The 6,090-nt window shown below is 37.8% G+C and overlaps 1 pseudogene; it reads left to right on the top strand.

Moving 5' to 3' along the window:
* The window catches only part of LOC109841789, a 147,455-nt pseudogene continuing 144,518 nt past the window's right edge, over nt 3,154-6,090 (top strand).

Here is a 6,090-nt window from a genome sequence, read left to right on the forward strand (position 1 = left end):
CTCATCTCTCTCTCTCTCTCTCTTCTCTCTCTCTCTCTCTCTCCCTCTCCTTCTCTTTCTCTCTGCCATGGAGGTGGGACGGCGACGAGGAGAGGCTGACGACGAGGAGAGGCCGACGGCGGAAGTCCCCCCCCCAAAAACAAGGTTAGCTTATTTATTTATTTTCAGTTTATTTCATGCCTCCTAAACATAGAAATTTGCAAACCCTAGATTCTTTATTTCACATTCATAACAATTTAATTTCCCTTATTCATTCTATTTTGATTGATTTACTAAGATTTCTATAACGACTTTACTCTTCTAAAACAAGAAATCAACAAAAGAGAAGGGTTTATACCTTGGGTTTATTAGATGAAATCCTATGTTTTCCTCTCACTGCCTTCTTCCTCTTCTTCTTCTTTTATTTCTTTTCACAAATTTCAATCTGGGTTCTCAGAGGGTTGGGTTGAAGAAATGAGAGGATATTTTCTGTTTGTTTTATTTTCTGCGATTTTCTTTGATTTTTTTCTGTTTTCATTTGTTTTTATTCTTCCGTTAAGAGGTGCCGTCCAAATCTTCAAATAACATTTAGCCACACAACTATTAACGTGGCAATTAATCAGGGGTTATGGTAAAATCCCTAAAATACCCTTAATTAGTTAATTAATCTGTCATTAAAAAATTATTAATCAAGTTTTAAGACTTTAATTAGTTGGGTTACTACACTAATTTTTTATCACAAGATAAATCAAATACAAAACTCATTTGACATATGAAAAGCAAATTTGATTTTTATCACAAGATAATACAGTGTTAGCCTGATATATGAAAAGCAAATTTGATTTTTATATAAAAAAAATAAATTTGGCTCTCGTGCAATTTTCAAATAATTGTGGACTTTGTTATATCTGAAAGTTTTTGATGAAATATTTGGAACGTTTTTCAACCGTTTAACGGATTCAAAGATTTGCCGTAACTTAGTATCTGATAAAAAAAAAGTAAATATCTGTAATCTGCTTTAACTGAAATGAGTAGCTTTACCTTGTCAATTTCATTTGAAATATATGCAAATTCCGATATGCAAAGTATTTCTCATTTGACATGTGATCTCGATGTTTTCAACCCCTCAAATAGTCCACTATGGATTGGTTCTGCCTGCCATATGGTGAATGCACCTTTATTTGGCCCTTCTGTATTTGGCCTTGGCTCTTCTGTATTGGCCCTTCTGAAATATGTTCTGGCCCCTCTGTATTTGGCCAGTAGCCTATGGCAGTGTTAGGTGCATTCGATTCCCGGGAATTATCTGTTATCTGATGCGGTTACGCATTCCCTTGCTACTGGGCTAAAATTCGTAGCCTTAGTGTGACCTATGGGGTGACTTTTATGTTCTTAAAATAACTCATCGAAAAATAAGATTCTGATAATTTGACTGTGAAATTAAGAAAACAACAATTCTCTGATTTTGCCCAAATTAGTACTTTTCTTCTTAATGTTTACCTTGATTCAAAAAAAGAGTTTGATTTCAAGAAATTTCACAATTTATTCGGTTGCACATGAGAAAGAAAATATAATTGTTGTATTCTTTCTTAAAAATGACAATATTACGATATTTGGATCGTAGTTTATTATCTTTGAATTTCTCATGCAAATTTTGCAATTTCGTTATTTATGAGAATTATTCTTATTACTATTTTATTAGTTATCTAGGAACTCTAGTGGGAAATGTTCTCACTGAGCGCTAGCTCATTCCGTTGTTTTTAATATTTTTCAGATCCGGCATAGCTTCCTATTAGCCGACTTTTGGGTTTGAGCTTTTGGCTGAGAGGCGTTATATGGAGAGCCTCTTCTTGTTGATGTTACCTTCAGCATATTTCGTTTTGTTTTGTAAAAATACTTATAACGGTGAGCTTGTGGGCTGTAAGTACCAATCATATATATATAGTTGCTCTGATTTCTATCATCAGCAGGTTTATGAATATTTTGAAAATAAACTATGCGATATGATTTGCCAGGCTTGACTTGTGCATAAGACTTGTCTCGTGCACGGGTCGCTGCTGTCGCGTACCCCGTATTTTATGATTTTCCGCTGTAGTTTCGGGGCGTGACAGTAAGGTGGTATCAGAGCTTAGGTTTCGACGTTAGAAACCTTGTAGGGCACGCTATCATAGAGTATATGCGCTAGATGAGTGTTAGAGTATGGATTAATTATGTGATATATAAGTCTGAATACATATGTATATACATGTATACATATAAATATTTTATAATAAAGCCTTTTAGGGTTGTTAAGGAGTGCTTAGATGTTTATTTTACTTTGTCATTTTTCTTCAGTAAGCTGATGGATGGTTCCCCTTTTGTAGGATGGCGGGAACCAATTCATCTTCCAGTTCGTCAGCTACCCTGTCCAGCCCTATGGTTTCCGTAGATAGCTCGTGGGAACCCAGCCTGAGAGACTGGGGATACACTTCCGATAAAACTGATCCGAATGTGATAATGGCTAACCATATGACCCCCGACTCACCGGAGATCGAACCAGTAGAAGTTGTTATGGTAGATTCATCCGAGTCTGAGCTTGAGGATCTCGTGGTAGAAGTTATCCTAGTTGAGTCATCGCCTTCAATCATTATGATTTCATCCGACCCCTCTGACATGGAGTCCGTTGTAGCCCAGATTCCTAGTGATGACCAGAGACTTGCCCCCTCTGTGGGTGAGTCGAGTAGCCTAGGCATTGGTCCAGATCTTGACCTTGAAGGATGGGGGACTAGCGGCATAGATCCAGATCCAATGTCCAATTCTGTTGATAACCAAGACTCAGAGGAGACTGAACCAACTGAGGAGAAGTCTAGTTCCAGCAGTTCCTCTTCTTCAGGGAAATAGAGCATAACTGTTAGGGCAATTTTGTAATATCAGTATATGGGTTTTTATAGTTACTCTTTTGGTTTATGTAGGACATTTTGGTAGAAAATATGTATATATAAACCCATATACTCAGATATGTGTATGAACTAAAAAGTTAAATATTAATAATATATTTTGGTTTGTAAATACTAACTTGTGATATTATGTTGAGTAATGATTGGTTCCTAATTACTTAAATTTACATATGTGTGACTGACTTAGGAATTTCTCCTTGTATAATAGTTGACTGAAATATTTTATTATTTATAGGAAGATATGGCTCCAGGTAATGAGCAAACTCCTCCTAATGGAGATAGGGATCTAAATCAGACAATAGGTGAAATGATGAGATCTAGAATTTCCCGTGCATCCACTTCCGGGAACCCAATAGATAACAATGCGTTGATGGATCTGCTGCAAGCAGTGACAACTGTAGTCACCAGACAACAAGATCAAATTGATCATAATCGGACAAATGGTCAAAATGAGGAGCACCCAAAATTAAGAAGTGGCATGGGAGAATTCAAGAAACTATCTCCACCCAGTTTTGAGGGAACAACTGATCCCATGATTGCTGAGCATTGGATCACAGAAATGGAGAAGGTCTTCACATACATGAAATGCCCTGAAGAGGAGAAGGTTGATTATGCAGTATACATGTTAAAAGACCGCGCTTACGGGTGGTGGCAAATGCAGGTCAGGACATTGGGTGAGAAGGCATACAAGTTATCATGGGAGGAGTTTAAAAAGATTTTTTATGAAAAATATTTTCCTTCAACTGTTCGTAAACAAAAAGAACAGGAGTTTCGAAAATTGGAGCAAGGTGACAAGACGGTAGCTGAATATGAAGAAGAGTTCACTTATCTATCAAAATTTGCCATTCACTTGTTGGGTAATGAGGAAGATAGAGCTCGTCGCTTCGAGGAAGGGTTTCGACCGGACATCCGAAAGACGGTCAGTGCATTTGAACTCCCTACATATGGAGAAGTGCTAAAGAAGGCCTTGTTAATTGAGAAAAATGAAATTGATACAAAGCCAAAGAATGAGACAAGCAACTCCTACCCAAAGAAGCGGTTTTGGCAAGACAATCGCGGTGGAAGAAATAAAAATTGGAGAAACAAAAAGCAGAATTTTGGACGTAGAGAGGAGCAAATTCCTAACCAGAAAAATGAAATTGATACAAAGCCAAAGAACGAGACGAGCAGCTCCTACCCAAAGAAGCGGTTCTGGCAGGATAATCGCGGTGGAAGAAATAAGAATTGGAGAAACAAAAAGCAAAATTTTGGACGCGGAGATGAGCCATTTCCAAATCAGAAAACTATAAGATGTGATGTTTGTCATAAGCTTGGGCATGAAGCGAAAAGTTGTTGGAGAAATACTGGGGCTTGTTTGAGATGTGGTCAGAAAGATCACAAGATAGCAAATTGTCCCCTACAACAACCATCTCGGAATAATTTCCAGACTGGCCAGTCCGGTGGTGGGAATCGGTATCCTCAAGCCAAGGCCCGAGTTTATTCTTTAACTGAGAAGGAGGCAGAAACAAACAAGGATATGGTGACAGGTACGCTAACTTTTGCATCAGTTCCTGCTCGAGTACTATTTGATTCTGGTGCATCGCATTCCTTTATTGCTGCACAGTTTGTTAAGAGAAACAAATTTCCATGTGATACCCTACAACAAGAATTGCTTGTTAGTACACCTGGAGGTAGCATATTAGTATCAAATCAAGGTTGTAGGGGTAAAATTTATATTCTCGACAAGGAACTCCCCGTAGAATTAATGATGCTAGAAATGCATGATTTCGATATCATATTGGGGATGGATTGGTTATCCTTAAATCATGCTTCTATTTTATGTCGAGAAAAGAAAGTAGTATTCAAATTTCCTGGCCAACCCGAATTTTGTTTTGAGGGCGGCAAGTGTCAAGAACCCTTAAAAATTATCTCAGCCCTTAAAGCATATCGAGCGCTGAGAAATGGATGTATGGGTTATTTGGCTTCAGTTGAGATGGTTGATGATGGAAAACCAAGCTTGGAAGAAATACCAATTGTCCGAGAATTTCCAGAAGTATTTCCAGATGAACTTCCCGGAATGCCCCCAGATAGAGAAATTGAATTTTCAATTGACCTAGTACCTGGTACGAGTCCCATCTCTAAGGCTCCTTATCGAATGGCACCTGCTGAATTGAGAGAACTAAAAGTGCAACTGCAAGAACTTTTAGATAAAGGCTTCATTCGGCCGAGTGTGTCACCCTGGGGTGCACCAGTGTTATTTGTGAAGAAGAAAGATGGAAGTATGAGATTATGTATTGACTTCCGTGAATTGAACAAAGTAACCATTCGGAACAAATATCCATTACCAAGAATTGATGATCTATTTGATCAATTACAAGGAGCTCAGGTATTTTCAAAGATTGATCTTCGTTCTGGTTACTATCAATTAAAGATTAAGCCGGAAGATGTGCCAAAGACTGCATTTCGAACCCGTTATGGTCATTATGAATTTTTAGTTTTACCATTCGGGCTCACAAATGCACCTGCAGCATTTATGGATCTTATGAACAGGATATTTAAACATTTCTTAGATCAGTTTGTTGTGGTATTTATTGATGATATTCTGATATACTCAAGAAGTAAAGAAGAACATGAAGAACACTTGAGGCAGGTGTTGCACACATTAAAGAGAGAACAATTGTATGCGAAACTTAAGAAATGTGAATTCTGGTTAGAGGAAGTAGCATTTCTTGGGCATGTAATCTCTAAGGAAGGGATTTCTGTGGACCCTGAGAAGGTAAAAGCTATTGTTAAATGGGACAGACCGACTACTGTGACGGAGATCCGTAGCTTTCTTGGAATGGCTGGCTACTATAGAAAATTTGTAGAAGGATTCTCTCGTATTGCTTCACCTCTAACTCGTCTTAATCAGAAAGGAGTTAAATTTATTTGGTCAGATGAATGTGAGAAAAGCTTTCAAGAGCTAAAAAGTAGATTAGTGTCTGCTCCAATACTTACATTACCCAGTGGAGACACAGGCTTTGCTATCTATAGTGATGCCTCTAGAAGAGGACTGGGATGTGTACTTATGCAAAATGGAAAAGTCATAGCATATGCTTCAAGGCAGTTAAAGCCTTATGAACAAAACTATCCCACTCATGATCTTGAGTTAGCGGCAGTAGTGTTTGCTCTCAAAATTTGGAGACATTATTTATATGAA

The sequence above is a fragment of the Asparagus officinalis genome, chromosome 5, assembly GCF_001876935.1.
Source record: "Asparagus officinalis chromosome 5, Aspof.V1, whole genome shotgun sequence".
NCBI classification, from domain to species: Eukaryota; Viridiplantae; Streptophyta; class Magnoliopsida; order Asparagales; family Asparagaceae; genus Asparagus; species Asparagus officinalis.